This window comes from Littorina saxatilis, linkage group LG6 (genome assembly GCF_037325665.1).
Source record: "Littorina saxatilis isolate snail1 linkage group LG6, US_GU_Lsax_2.0, whole genome shotgun sequence".
Lineage (NCBI taxonomy): Eukaryota > Metazoa > Mollusca > Gastropoda > Littorinimorpha > Littorinidae > Littorina > Littorina saxatilis.
In genome coordinates, this window is record NC_090250.1 from 54880857 (window position 1) to 54897543 (window position 16687).

General features: G+C 41.7%; 1 protein-coding gene and 1 long non-coding RNA gene across 2 annotated transcripts in view; both read right to left on the reverse strand.

The window, feature by feature from the left end:
- Window positions 1-15306, reverse strand: part of LOC138969549 (protocadherin Fat 1-like) — a gene marked incomplete in the record, with an annotated part of 182665 nt that extends 167359 nt beyond the window's left edge. Inside the window, 1 exon segment of the mRNA XM_070342375.1 lies at window positions 15159-15306.
- LOC138969540 (uncharacterized) lies at window positions 7870-9660 on the reverse strand. Its single transcript, XR_011456494.1, has 2 exons — window positions 8965-9660; window positions 7870-8133 (listed from the first exon to the last, which is right to left on the reverse strand). It is a non-coding gene; the product is annotated as an uncharacterized lncRNA (long non-coding RNA).
- Window positions 15307-16687: the final 1381 nt, after the last annotated feature.

Genomic DNA, 16687 nt, shown 5'->3' on the forward strand with positions numbered 1-16687 from the left:
ACATTAGCTCGCTGTGTTTTAGAGAGACTGGAGACGGGCGAACACAAAGGCCAGTGCCAAGCAGGGCCGTCATGTGGCCTCATTTCACTGCGAGTACTCACAGTCAGGTGAAAGCTTTCTCGCCACCCGCTAGCCTCCTGTCGCCCACCCCGCACACTCTCCGTCTCCATAACACCCTTTTGCTGGTGAACGTTCTCCCACCCGTCTTCAGTATTAAAAGAGAGCACCCTGTCCCAAGGAAACTGCAGTGTACAGAACCGGGGTTTACAATCTGGGTACCCTCTTCTCATGGAAGTCGGATCCTCATTGAAAGGTACATCTTAAAATACAGGCGTTGCACACACACACACACACACACACACACACACACACACACACACACACACACACACACACACACGTACACAAAAACACACACACACACACACAACATAACACACACACTTTTGTTTTTATATATAATTATATTGTTTTTGTTTCCAATTGTCAGACTTTTGTGGCAGGTAATCACATTGTCCAACTGACTTTACCACTGTCACAAACCCTGCTAGTAAGCATAGTGTACAGTGTAAAAAGAAACGGCAACGTCAGTTAGCATAGTGTAGTGTTAAAAGAAACGGCAACGTCAGTTAGCATAGTGTAGTGTAAAAAGAAACGGCAACGTCAGTTAGCATAGTGTAGTGTAAAAAGAAACGGCAACGTCAGTTAGCATAGTGTAGTGTAAAAAGAAACGGCAACGTCAGTTAGCATAGTGTAGTACAAAATGGAAAGGCAACGGAAAAGGTCAAAGAAGGGGAAAAAGGGACGAGGGGGGGTGACTGTGTGAGTGTGTGTACGGAGAATAGGAAGCTGTTTATGGAGTTGCCTTTAGATTCACGGAATCGTGCCACAAAGGCCAGTATCGCACGCCGAAGGGGACACACGTTTGCCCTGAACGACATTGGGGTTAGCCTGCCACTAGCCTGCCATAAAGACGGGGCGAGGTCTCTGGGTGCTACACACAACCTCTGGGCTGCTGGGATGGCGGCCTACAAGCGCCAAAAATGACATCTACCGACAACTTTTGTGATAAGCACCGATACATGTATACAATCAACACAACAGTTCCACTATCTTGCAAGGTAATTACTGTAACACTCACAGTTGACACTTGTGGCACAAGCATGTCCCAGGATGATCCAAAAGTAAAAACAAGTCGCGTAAGGCGAAAATACAATATTTAGTCAAGTAGCTGCCATTTTTCAGCAAGACCGTATACTCGTAGCATCGTCAGTCCACCGCTCATGGCAAAGGCAGTGAAATTGACAAGAAGAGCGGGGTAGTAGTTGCGCTAAGAAGGATAGCACGCTTTTCTGTACCTCTCTTTGTTTTAACTTTCTGAGCGTGTTTTTAATCCAAACATATCATATCTATATGTTTTTGGAATCAGGAACCGACAAGGAATAAGATGAAAGTGTTTTTAAATTGATTTGGAAAATTTAATTTTGATAATAATTTTTATATATTTAATTTTCAGAGCTTGTTTTTAATCCAAATATAACATATTTATATGTTTTTGGAATCAGCAAATGATGGAGAATAAGATAAACGTAAATTTGGATCGTTTTATAAATTTTTATTTTTTTTTACAATTTTCCGATTTTTAATGACCAAAGTCATTAATTAATTTTTAAGCCACCAAGCTGAAATGCAATACCGAACCCCGGGCTTCGTCGAAGAATACTTGACCAAAATTTGAACCAATTTGGTTGAAAAATGAGGGCGTGACAGTGCCGCCTCAACTTTCACGAAAAGCCGGATATGACGTCATCAAAGACATTTATCAAACAAGAAGAGCAAACGCTCGATCGAGTCACTTTCGCAGTTCTGAATATTATATGAGGCATCAGATGGACAGGAAAAAATTGCTATTCACAACACAATGAGTCACGTTCACATAAAATTTGAGCCCGGTCACTTTTATAGTTTCCGAGAAAAGCCCAACGTTAAGTTGTGTGTTGCCGAACAGAAAAGGCTAGTTATCTCCCTTGTTTTTCTGATAACGTTCGTAAAAGGCTACAGATGTAAATACTTTGATGTAAAGAATAATCCTACAAAGTTTCAATCACATCCGATGAACTTTGTCAAAGATATAAAATGTCTAATTTTTCCTTTGACGCTGACCTGTGACCTTGAAAAAGGTCAAAGGTCAACGAAACCATCGTTAAAGTGTAGAGGTCATTGGAGGTCACGACTAAACAAAATATGAGCCCGATCGCTTTGATAGTTTCCGAGAAAAGTTTGTCAAAGATATAAAATGTCTAATTTTTCCTTTGACGCTGACCTGTGACCTTGAAAAAGGTCAAAGGTCAACGAAACCATCGTTAAAGTGTAGAGGTCATTGGAGGTCACGACTAAACAAAATATGAGCCCGATCGCTTTGATAATTTCCGAGAAAAGTCCAACGTTAAGGTGGTGTCTACGGACGGCCGGCCGGCCGGCCGGACAGACTAACACTGACCGATTACATAGAGTCACTTTTTCTCAAGTGACTCAAAAAATGAAAAAAACGTTCGGGGATTTCATACCCAGGAACTCTCATGTCAAATTTCATAAAGATCGGTCCAGTAGTTTAGTCTGAATCGCTCTACACACACACACACACACACACACACACACACACACACGCACGCACATACACCACGACCCTCGTTTCGATTCCCCCTCGATGTTAAAATATTTAGTCAAAACTTGACTAAATATAATGATATGTAGTATGTACCGACAATTGTTGTGATTAGCACCAATAAATACAATCAACACAACAGGCGTTCCACTATCCTGCAAGGTAATTACGGTTGACACTTGTGGCACAAGCATGTCCCCAGAAGATGACCACAAATAAAAATTACAAACAACACACTGCATGGCAATGGTCTTTGTTACTATCATTAACAAATCAAAGAGCGCTGCTGAAGCTCTAACTCTTGTCAGATAAGTGAAAAGATTATTTTAGCGATGATAGGTCGTTTGACATGTGACGAGTGTCATTTGAGGGTATTCATGGCTGATAGTTACAAAGAAAGCTGTGTTCTTTGAATACAAGAAGTTTGCATTAGCATGTTTGGATCATCTCTCAAGTACCATGATAGCACCAACATGCCTGCTAATAATTATCTTGCAAGATATTGGCGATTCAGCCGTTTATACTCTTGGAAATATATATATTATTATCCTTATATATAAAGTTACTGAACATCTCACTTCCAGATGCACGGAGCCCTAGGGCTTTCAGTCATATCTCATGCATCTATCCATTTAAAAAATTACCAAGTTTGATTGACCTTCTTGGAAATGGAAGGGGTCAAAAACTGTTATTTTTGTTCGCTATTAATGTTAGCATTGTCTAGGGGTGACACTGACAGCAAAACACCAGCTCAGCCTCACATCAGGTCCTGCACGTTAACTCATTCCGTCAAAAGCCTACTGTATGGAAGTCTATTAGTCTGGACGAGAGAGAGAATTCCGTCAAAAGCCTACTGTATGGAAGTCTATTAGTCTGGACGAGAGAGAGAATTCTGTCTTTAGGGTATTTTACGTCCCAGTCTAAGTTATGAATACTTCTCTTGGAAGTATAAGCATCAATTGTCACTTTATTAGGTCTAAATTACGCTTATCTTGAGAAGTATCAGTATTTCAGCATAACACCCAGTTCAAAACTGACAAGGACCATTTGCTTTAAAAAATAAAAATCACTTTTGGCATTCGAGTGCCATCATAACCTGCGGACCAAAAAGGCGGAGGGTTGCAAAGCTCTGTGTGAAACCCTGCCCCTTTGATGCTCTCCTTTCTTGGGAAGAAGGGGGTGGCCGCCCCCGATAGAGACATCTGCTCCGTTCCGCTCGGCTGGTGGGCCAGGTAATTTTTATCTGGGACTCCACGCTTGGATGATTTAGCGACCAGCGCAGAACCTCCTTTCATGAACCGACCGTAAACTGTCACAGTATTCTCTTTCAACCAATTGGGCGCACTCAAAGTCGTCATTTTTGGCTTCTTACTGGGTATAAAGCGAATGAATGAACGACAACACGGCAAGTAAGGCTCAAATTATACTTTTATAGTGTTGAAGAGAAGAGAGAGAGAACAAGCAAGTAGTGCAAGAAAATCGTGCGGTAGCACAGCAGTCCTTATGGGGCTGTTGTTTGAAGACATGATAGCCTGATTATACTCTTCTCCATCTAACCGCACAGCTTTTTCTTACTGTGAAGTTGCCTGAAGAACAGATCATTATTTGAAACCTACAAAGTCATTGCAATTGATTACCTCGCAATGTCGATCGCGTTTCGCTCTATTTTATTTCTAACTGCAGTAAACCCCGGGCCGGACAGTAATTTGTGACCTCTGCCATACGTGTTATGTGCGGCTTGAGTGCCAGCAGTACGTGCGTGGCAAACATGATACCACTCAGTGGGTCAGCGCACTGAGGATTGTGCAGCTGGAACGAAGCAAGATCGCATGTATACACATTTATGTCCCGAGCGCCCGCGGACCAATACGGACCACGAGGGCGTTAATTTCAAAATAATTCAAGCTCTGTGTAAAATAAGGTGTTCCAGTTAGAGAATCGATTATGTATTCCGTATTCGTTAAGCGGGTCTTTTTCACGACTGATGATCAGCAAGCGAGGGACGAAGTACTGACATGACAACTTACGATTTCCCCTTTCAGGTTGTTTTTCCACTCGGCAGAAAGACAGCTCGAGTGTGTGTGTGTGTGTGTGTGTGTGTGTGTGTGTGTGTGTGTGTGTGTGTGTGCGCGCACAAGGCTCGATTTGGGGCGGGGATCTTAGCACAGAGATATATTTCTGTGGACCTTCGCTCACTAGAACACACTTTAGCATCGCTCAAAATAAGACTTCACGGCTACAGTGAACGTGAATTACACCACCTGTCCCAATACTTCTGCAGGTGCGTTCCTGCGCCAAGACACACACAATGATAGCTAAAGTATAATTATGTAACGCGTGGATTTTCCCCGTGGCAGGTGAATGTTCCCTGATCCTTCATCTCAACAAAACTTCCAATCCAAGCGCTTACAATTACATCTTTTCACTGGATTCCAGCAAACCGGAAGAAAACTTTCCGCGCTTTCAAAACACGGAGTAGTTGGTTTAACATAACAATCGACAATGACAAAACTGCTGCAGGCTACCGGAGCGAGTGCACGAGTGGATGGATGAAAGTACTACGCTACGGCGTTCAGCTGTTTGGGCCTTCTACGATCCCAACTTTTCTGCCCTGGGAAAGGCTTTACCGTCGAGAACGGTACAATGTTTTCACTGCTATTATCCAGTTCAATCCATCAAATGCCAAAACTAATTTCAGAAAAAAAATTACCATGGATCTAGCATTTTCTAATTCTTGTATAATATTAATTTCCGTTCGTAGCTTGGGCAAGGTAATGGACTTTCCTAACAAAACTACGAAACCTGGTCCAGGACTACATTCTTTTCACCACCTCCTGCACGTCACTCTCCACACACACACACACACACACACACAACCTTGACATAAATTTGACAAGTAGGGAAGCCAATGTCACCTCACATGTGCACAGGACTGAAGACCAGCAAGTCACATGACACACATTCCTTGAAGTTTATCTGAGATAAGATGCTAATAACCTACTGGAGTAAACCATTCTGTTCTAAACAAACCTTGCTTTCAATTGATGGTTCCTTTTGAGGTATACATACAGGCAAACACTAGATATACAGTTGCAAACCTACAATCACATTTTTAACAGAAAAAAACATGAAGCAATAAATTAATTGTTATACTTGGACGGATGCATTGGCTGAGTGATTAAGACATCAATTGGCCTCCTATGCGGAAGGTTGCAGGTTCAAATCCCGGCCGCACCTGGTGGGTTAAGAGTGGAGATTGTTCCTATAACCCAGGTCAACTTATGTGCTGACCTGCTAGTGCCTTATCCGCCTTCATGTCTACACGCAAGCACAAGACCAAATGGCCATGGAAAAGATCCTGTAATCCCTGTGAGAGTTCTGTGGGTGATAGAAACACGAGAAAAAAACAGCATGCTTCCCCCGAAAGCGGCGTATGGCTGCCTGAATGACGGGGTAAAAACGTCCACACACGTAAAAACCCACTCATGCACATGGATTATGGGAGTTTCAGCCCATGAACGAAGAAGAAGAAGAAGTTACACTATATACTGATCATGAAAGTTACCTGCAACCTTACAGAAACATTATTGTGATGGACGTCCACAGATAAAATGCTCAGCTTGACATAAGAGTTAAATGTCCAACAGAGCACAGCTGAGTGCATACATGTGTATGTGTAGCTGAGTACCTCAATATAGATTTAAATGTCCAACAGAGCACAGCTGAGTGCATACATGTGTATGTGTAGCTGAGTGCGTCAAGCTCATCAGTTCTACAGAATTGTTATCGTGATCAATGTTTGACTTGACATTATTACAAGCTTTATAATACAACTACAAGGCCAAAATAATAATTGGTCTGTTGCCGGTGACAATGCCAAAAAGAATAGGGTTGGTAGGTGGGTTCCTTACAACTTATAAGACTAAGAGTTTTGTTTTTTATTGAACTTGAAGTTTGTTTTTCATTTACACTGGCGCATGTGGCTATATTTTTGCCAAAAATCGTGAAAACTATGTCCTCTGGATGTTGGAGAAGGGTACATTTGCTTGCAAATTTGTTTTTTTCCTGGGTCCGTCAAGTCATGATTTTCCTCTTTACTTGCTGTCACTATTAGTAGGTACAGGCAGGCAAAATTTGAAATTTGAAACAGAGGTTTAAAAAGCAGAATTTTAGAAAGAGCAGGTTAAAACAAACAAAACAAAAAAAGAATGAAGTGTCTAGCTTGATTATTTCCTGAGATATGCCCTTAATTCATCCGAGCGACGCGTCCGTAAGCGCGAATTTGTATTTTCGGCCAACTTTCAGGTCATACAGAAATTTCTATGATGTGAATAGAAATGATGAAAAGAGTTTTTGTCAGTCTTTATGACACAGACAGTAAGTAGTTAGGAAAAAGAAAGCAATACAGACAGAAATACATGAGCACTGACACACCAAAAACATGAAAACACACCATTATTAACATTCCAAAACAGCACAACTCTGTATTTTCAAAAGATCATAGCATGCAAGTTTATGAAGTGAACAGTTTGAAAATGAATCTTATAACACTTCATGTTATAACTGTCCACAGGAATTATTTCTGAGTTACAGTTCACATTAACTTTTAAGACACAAACCCTCAAACTTGACCCATCCTTTGATTTGTCACACGGAAAACGACCAAAAATAGAGAGCAATTATTTCAAACGCTGATAACTCGAAAACTACTTGATGGATCCACACCAAATTTGGTAGGCTGATTCTATGTACCAGGACAGAGTCACAAACACACTCAGGTATGCTGAATAAATTGGAATACTAACCTATCATGCTGTTTTTAACATAAAGTGGTGACAATCTTGTAGCGCTGAACGACATCACTTGGCGAATGGCATACACAAGGAATGTGAGTTCATGAAAACATCATTTCTGGCAGCATACAATAATGATAACATCAGAATACATGTGTATATAAGTAAGCAGAAGCATATGTGTTTAAAATATAAACTGTTCCATATTTGGCTATGTTGCATGAGTTTTCAATTTCAGTGCTTGAAGACACAAACGGTAAGTCCTGTTTTTCATCATCTAGTGATCTACGTAAAGTACGCTCTGTGAAAGGCAAAATACAGGCTTGAATAGAATGGTGTCATTCCGGCACATAATGCTGAGGCCAAGGTCTACACAAAGAAAGTCACTGAAACTGAAAGTAAAACCGGCACCTTCACCCTCACGTTGTTTCACTTTGGCAGCCTCTTTCACAGTAGCTTCAAGTTCAGTCCGAAGACTAAGTCCCTCCAAAGGATCCCCATGCACAGTTCTTGGAAAGAAAGACTCCATGTCCTTCCAAGTGGTCTTTGTCTCCACTCGCAACAGTTCCAGTTGCAAAGCTAATCGGTGGGTGAGTGGTCCACGATCAACCTTTGGCGGTGCTCCCTTTCCAGTCTTGGTCAAGGCTTGTTTCATCTTCTGGAAATGTACATCATCTGCAACACACAAGATCCCGTCAAGGATTAATTTTTGTCTTGGTAAATGGACATACAACAGCTGAGCTGCACTACTTGTGTTTCCACTTTTTTTTCCTTCAATCACCTGATTCAAGACAAGTACTACTACTAGTACTTCTTCTTTGACTTTAGTAACTTGAATTTAAAAACAGCTTCATATGCATAGATCAGTAAACTGTAGTTACACTTACTGCTTGTAGAAAATTGATCAAGCGAGATAAAAATGCAAAGAAACCAGAAAAAGACTGACACTGACACTTATCTTAGTATTCTTACTGCATAATAATACATGTGTATTCAAAGAACATTGAAGCTGTTTGAGAATTGATTCGTGTATGCTCCTCCATAATATCTCTGTTGTATAGTGCAAGTAGCAATAATGTGAGAAAATGCTACATGCGTTTGTGAATTCCCGGTTTCCAGCTGATAAATCGAAGACTGAAATACGGTGAAAATCGTCAACACTGACTATCGAAGTTCGATGATTTTTGTCACTTCCGGTTTTCGAATTTCATTTTATTTCTCGAGATTTCTTACTAATCATAAACAAAATGATGAAATGAATGCAAAATACGAACAAAACAACCCCAATACTTTTTGATGAAAACGTTTTTATTGAAGCAGTCGGTACCAATAAAATTAATTTTGAACTGAAATGGCAACACTGCCTCGTGCCGAAAGGTTCAATGAGGAGACGCTTACACAAGTTGGAAAATCGGTCAAATTTCTTGATAAAAAAACCGAACTACTCATATTAACTTACAAAGTGATCAACTAGTATGTTAATCTTTCAAAATATATAGTACTTACCAAGGCTGGGTTTGATGCTGAGAAGAAACGAATCCAAATTGCCAGGGCCACCGAGTGGTGGTTTTGCACGGTCCGCCATGACGCTAATCGGCTCTGCGGTATGCATGTGACCCCCGGTACTTGGTTTTGATTGGCTCGCGCAGCGTCAGGGAGCATGTCTCCCTCACGTGACAATTATCGTCGGATTGTTCAAAAAACGAGCTTTCTTGCGCATCTATTTGTTGTGCGATCCGTTCAGTAGTTTTGGAGATATTCAAGTTCAAACTGACGCCAAACTTTACACTTGAATTTCTTTATTTTACGGGCAAAAAGTCTCAGAAAGAATTGTATGTAATGAAAGAGTTACTCCCCGTTAATATGACCCTTGTAATTTGCATACTTTGAATGAGTTCTTGACTCTTACAACCGCAATTTTAGAGACGCGATGCAAAACATGGTGAGGAGACGGAAATGGAGGTAAGCGACAATCGGCGGCGATCGCATGTACAGTCAGCACCTTTCACACGTTTGCACAACTTACAAAGGTAATAAAGAAAGAAACAAATAATACAGACAGATAGATTAAGAACAGATCTTTATTTTGCAATCATTATTTTTTATTTCCATGCATTTTCTCGACCTGAACAAGACAGAGGAACACAGTCTATTTTTAGCTGGCAACGCTCTTTCCAGCCTAGCAGCCCAGAGGCTGCGGGTACATATGACACTATCCACTTGTGTCCTAGCCAGTACTAAGTGATCCTTTGCCTTCATAACTTGCTGTCAGTGTCACTATCCACTTGTGTCCTAGCCAGTACAAAGTGATCCTTTGCCTTCATAACTTGTTGTCACTATCCACTTGTGTCCTAGCCAGTACTAAGTGATCCTTTGCCTTCATAACTTGTTGTCACTATCCACTTGTGTCCTAGCCAGTACTAAGTGATCCTTTGCCTTCATCACTTGCTGTCAGTGTCACTATCCACTTGTGTCCTAGCCAGTACTAAGTGATCCTTTGCCTTCATAACTTGCTGTCAGTGTCACTATCCACTTGTGTCCTAGCCAGTACAAAGTGATCCTTTGCCTTCATCACTTGCTGTCAGTGTCACTATCCACTTGTGTCCTAGCCAGTACTAAGTGATCCTTTGCCTTCATAACTTGCTGTCAGTGTCACTATCCACTTGTGTCCTAGCCAGTACTAAGTGATCCTTTGCCTTCATCACTTGCTGTCAGTGTCACTATCCACTTGTGTCCTAGCCAGTACAAAGTGATCCTTTGCCTTCATCACTTGCTGTCACTATCCACTTGTGTCCTAGCCAGTACTAAGTGATCCTTTGCCTTCATCACTTGCTGTCACTATCCACTTGTGTCCTAGCCAGTACTAAGTGATCCTTTGCCTTCATAACTTGTTGTCACTATCCACTTGTGTCCTAGCCAGTACTAAGTGATCCTTTGCCTTCATCACTTGCTGTCACTATCCACTTGTGTCCTAGCCAGTACTAAGTGATCCTTTGCCTTCATCACTTGCTGTCACTATCCACTTGTGTCCTAGCCAGTACTAAGTGATCCTTTGCCTTCATAACTTGCTGTCAGTGTCACTATCCACTTGTGTCCTAGCCAGTACTAAGTGATCCTTTGCCTTCATAACTTGCTGTCACTATCCACTTGTGTCCTAGCCAGTACTAAGTGATCCTTTGCCTTCATAACTTGTTGTCACTATCCACTTGTGTCCTAGCCAGTACTAAGTGATCCTTTGCCTTCATAACTTGCTGTCACTATCCACTTGTGTCCTAGCCAGTACTAAGTGATCCTTTGCCTTCATCACTTGCTGTCACTATCCACTTGTGTCCTAGCCAGTACTAAGTGATCCTTTGCCTTCATAACTTGCTGTCACTATCCACTTGTGTCCTAGCCAGTACTAAGTGATCCTTTGCCTTCATCACTTGCTGTCACTATCCACTTGTGTCCTAGCCAGTACTAAGTGATCCTTTGCCTTCATAACTTGCTGTCACTATCCACTTGTGTCCTAGCCAGTACTAAGTGATCCTTTGCCTTCATAACTTGCTGTCAGTGTCACTATCCACTTGTGTCCTAGCCAGTACAAAGTGATCCTTTGCCTTCATCACTTGCTGTCACTATCCACTTGTGTCCTAGCCAGTACAAAGTGATCCTTTGCCTTCATCACTTGCTGTCAGTGTCACTATCCACTTGTGTCCTAGCCAGTACAAAGTGATCCTTTGCCTTCATCACTTGCTGTCAGTGTCACTATCCACTTGTGTCCTAGCCAGTACAAAGTGATCCTTTGCCTTCATCACTTGCTGTCACTATCCACTTGTGTCCTAGCCAGTACAAAGTGATCCTTTGCCTTCATAACTTGTTGTCACTATCCACTTGTGTCCTAGCCAGTACTAAGTGATCCTTTGCCTTCATAACTTGCTGTCACTATCCACTTGTGTCCTAGCCAGTACTAAGTGATCCTTTGCCTTCATAACTTGCTGTCACTATCCACTTGTGTCCTAGCCAGTACTAAGTGATCCTTTGCCTTCATCACTTGCTGTCACTATCCACTTGTGTCCTAGCCAGTACTAAGTGATCCTTTGCCTTCATCACTTGCTGTCACTATCCACTTGTGTCCTAGCCAGTACAAAGTGATCCTTTGCCTTCATCACTTGCTGTCACTATCCACTTGTGTCCTAGCCAGTACTAAGTGATCCTTTGCCTTCATAACTTGTTGTCACTATCCACTTGTGTCCTAGCCAGTACTAAGTGATCCTTTGCCTTCATAACTTGTTGTCACTATCCACTTGTGTCCTAGCCAGTACTAAGTGATCCTTTGCCTTCATAACTTTTTTTTAAAAGGACTAGAATGCTGGTACTTTTTTACAACTCAATATTAGGAAGGTAATTATCTTCCCAAACTGAACCAATTACAATTTAACTGTCTGACGACAGATGTACTCTGGTTGTTATACATTCATTTGCTTCTTTAGGAGTTGTAGAACACAACAGAAATAGGAAACAGTTACCTCTCATATTTTTTTTTGCATTAATGTGACATTACCTATACAGCGGCAAAAGTATGAACTTAATGGTATGACTGCATTGCAGCATCTTGTCATTATTCACTTGAATGATATCTCCGTATTTTGTGAAGAGGTTTACAATCAACAACAAAAACCCTGTGTGTTTTTTTTTTACACCTTTGAGACAAATGTAGGCGTTTTCTAGGTACTATACCCTATACTGTTTCTGACCAAAAGTAGGGGGTGCTCGATACTGGGCGCTTACAAGGTAGTTTACGGTACTCTGTTCCATTCTTATCAATCCTTCTTTCCATGAGAAATATGGGTAAGATAGGGTCATACCCACTTGACTTCAAAGCAAATATTCCAAACAGAAAGTCTCATCCACATCCAGGATTGATGCGCTTGCTTTCTTTGTAAAGTGTTCTGTTAACCAATCAGTTTCTTTGCGTGGATTCGGTCAGTGTGTTACACACTTTATAATTTTTATTGCATTCACCTACTTCAGAAACAATAATTACACATCTATAATAATAAAATAAAGTACATATTTATCTATATATATATATATACGACTAGTGTCTGTGTGCGATGCACGGCCAAAGTTCTCGATGGATCTGCTTCAAATTTGGTGGGTTTATTCAGAGAGACACATCCTCATCGATGAGATATTTCAACACGTGCTCTCAGCGCGCAGCGCTGAACCGATTTTGGTTTTTCTCTGTTTTCTCTGGATCCATTCCCAGTAACTCTTCCTTATCTTCTCCAGTGTTTTCAGCGTTTATCTCCCTTCCTTCGTGTGGCGTCAATCCATATTCCCGTTACTACGTTACTATTTTTAGAAGGTCACTGCACTGTCCAGAACGCAGCTTTCCTTGCATGTACCATTAAGTTGTCCTAACTGTAAAAGTGCAAAGGTCGAATCTATTTATCGAAAAATCCACTGTCACCTATCTCTATCTATATATATATAGATATATACGGCTTCTCTGTGTGTGCGTGTGTGTGTGTAGGCAACACCTGTGGATTGTAGAGTTCTGTTTGTGATGGGTTCTGGCGGCTTTTGTTTCACTGTATGTACTGACCTTCCTTTGAGAAGTCATAACAGTTATTATAGTGCTTAGAAATATGCTCTCAAATTCTCAAAACATTTGAGAGGATTTCGCCTGCAAAGGTAATTGTGGTGTTTCGGCACTCGGTTACATTTGACGTCGTCGAAATGGAGTAACTCTTCCTTATCTTCTCCAGTGTTTTGTGCGTTTATCTCCCTTCCTTCGTGCGCCGGCTTTGCCGGGTCCCCGGCACAGCCGGGTATTCGGCTCCACTTCTTCCCGGCGAAGCCGGCTACCCGGCGAAGCGGGTATTCATTCTAGTATTATATATATATGTATGTATATATTTATATGTAGAACTCTTTTTTTTTACATTTAGTCAAGTTTTGACTAAATGTTTTAACATCGATGGGGAATCGAAACGAGGGTCGTGGTGTATGTGTGTGTGTGCGTGCGTGTAGAGCGATTCAGACCAAACTACTGGACCAATCTTTATGAAATTTGACATGAGAGTTCCTGGGTATGATATCCCCGAACGGTTTTTTTCCTTTTTTTGATAAATGTCTTTGATGACGTCATATCCGGCTTTTCGTGAAAGTTGAGGCGGCACTGTCACGCTCTCATTTTTCAACCAAATTGGTTGAAATTTTGGTCAAGTAGTCTTCGACGAAGCCCGGACTTCGGTATTGCATTTCAGCTTGGTGGCTTAAAAATTAATTAATGACTTTGGTCATTAAAAATCTGAAAATTGTAAAAGAAAATTATTTTTTTCTAAAACGATCCAAATTTACGTTCATCTTATTCTCCATCATTTGCTGATTCCAAAAACATATAAATATGTTATATTTGGATTAAAAACGAGCTCTGAAAATTAAATATCTAAAAATTATTATCAAATTTAAATTTTTGAAATCAATTTAAAAACACTTTCATCTTATTCCTTGTCGGTTCCTGATTCCAAAAACATATAGACATGATATGTTTGGATTAAAAACACGCTCAGAAAGTTAAAACAAAGAGAGGTACAGAAAAGCGTGCTATCCTTCTCAGCGCAAGTACTACCCCGCTCTTCCTGTCAATTTCACTGCCTTTGCCGTGCGCGGTGGACTGACGATGCTACGAGTATACGGTCTTGCTGCGTTGCATTGCGTTCAGTTTCATTCTGTGAGTTCGACAGCTACTTGACTAAATGTTGTATTTTCGTCTTACGCGACTTGTTTAACTTTCAAATTTCTTCTTAAATTGTATTTTTATGCTTAAAAGGGATCTTCCTGAAAAAGTCATTGTGAAGTGAAACTGGTACTCAGGAACCTCTTTCTAAAAAAGCATGCCCCACTTTCTGTCCTTTCTCTTTTGTTTCTTTCTCTCATGGGAGTGGGACTCGTGTTGTGCATGGGACCACAGCAGATGCACAGCCAGACACACAAACACGCTCCCACGTACAGCTCGAAATACTCTCTCCTCCAGGCTATTTCTTGCTGTGATCGAACAGGGAGCTGTGCTAGTGCAACTTGCTATGTTTTGACAGCAAGGGTGCGACGGAGTTTTTAACGCAGAGAACCGACAACAAACATTGATGATGGCGACTGCTGGACACACTGATAGGCGAACAGAGCCGTCAAATAACGCTTGACTCAGCTGTTCTCTCCGCGCGCTCTCTCTCTCTCTCTCTCTAAGAAAGTTTTCGAGTTCGAGTTCTCTCTCTCTCTCCGCCAACGTATATTCCCAAGCTTGGGACCTGTTGGCGTAACATATCAAGATCAAGATCAAGATCTCTCTCTAGACTAGACTACTCTACCTGCGTGTCGGCTGCTTCAAACGCAGCCCAAGTTTTGTTTGTCAAGGCCAGGTGACCTGAAACTGTTTAGAAACTCCAACATAATGTTTTCCATTCTGATGTTACTATACTGCTGAGTAAAGACATATCTAGCACAAGAAAAGCTCCATTTAAATCCGAGGTTGCAGCCACGAGCGATCTAACCGCAAAAAGCAACACTCACCTTTCGCTCCACATGCAGACGAAGCAAGTCAACTTTCTTCGGCTGCGACACTTCTTGTCGACTTCATGTCCGGGAATCTTACTACTGGCGGCAATCTAATATTACAGAATGATATAGTTAATAGCTTAAGTTATCGTACTTACGTTCATGTATGCATATTCCACACAAAAATAATCCAAAGTGGGTATATTCCAACAAATGTTTGCGAGGTGCTGCTTCTTCGCAGCCACTTCTCTGTCAGCCATTGACACACAGTGCGAACCAACTCGAAGGGACGGCGTCTGCCATTGGCTGACCTCGTGACCTTAGTCTTCATTCGCCAGTGCGGACTTTTTTTTGTAAAGGCTATTAGTTTCACACATCATATTCCCCTAATGAAAGCGTATCCGACAACTGTGTAAGCAAGCATGTAGTTTAAGTCATAAAAAGGAAGCATTTCACGAAATTTCAAGACTGTATCGATGAAGTGCAGTTTCTGTTTACATTGCTAGTGTCAATCACAAGTAGCTCCGCCCATGACACATGCTTGTGTGCGAGATTTCCGACTAAAAGTTTATGAATGGTTTTGAAGAAAGGCGCTGAATAGGATTGCCCGGTGACAATGTCCTCCTAAACTGGGTGTGCACCGTGCAGTAAAAACCGCGTGGATGCACATTCCTTTGCCCCTTGATTCTTCGATCTGTTGAATGAGTCAGTTCGGCTCGTAGTATGCAGACGACAACTGTCAGATCACTTTCGCACACTTTACCGACAGCGGGGAAGAGTAAGCTCCCTTGAGTAGCCGGGATGGGTTTCAGTTTTGGATCTTTTCAAGGATCGACTCATACTGTCATTGTATTATTTCTGTGATATTCATTTCCCGTTCTTAAGTTCAGTAAAACGTAATAGCAGGGGAAGGGCCGGACTTCTTTCTCGCTTTCTTTGAACTGCTCATTGACTCGACTCGAACAAAACCGGACGAAAACATGGACATTGAGTCTTCCGATTGTATCCAGTCGATATCAAGGGTGTGTTGACTAAAAGAATATACACACTGTGACAGTGACATAATGAATCAGTGGGACTGATCAGTCACCGCAGCATGCGTACGGCCGGCCATAGTCGGTGTGGTCTGTCAGTGTCAACTTGATGATGACTCAGTCAACATGTCTGTTTCATGTCATGTCTGTTTCATGTCATGTCTGTTTCATGTCATGTCTGTTTCAAGCCGTCTGCATGATGATAGTGACAAGATATAGACTGAGACAGAGATTGTGCCCGACTGTGACATATTTTGCGACAAAGCCAGCTGACTTTTTTTTTGCGACAGAACATTCAGCAACTTCTTCTTCTTCTTCTTCCACGTTCGTGGGCTGAAACTCCCACGTACACTCGTGTTTTTTGCACGAGTGGAATTTTACGTGTATGACCGTTTTTTACGCCGCCATTTAGGCAGCCATATACGCCGTTTTCGGAGGAAGCATGCTGGGTATTTTCGTGTTTCTATAACCCACCGAACTCTGACATGGATTACAGGATCTTTTTTCGTGCGCACTTGGTCTTGTGCTTGCGTGTACACACGGGGGTGTTCGCCGGACACCGAGGAGAGTCTGCACACAAAGTAAAGTTGACTCTGAGAAATAAATCTCTCGCCAAACGTGGGGACGAACTCACGCTGACAGCGGCCAACTGG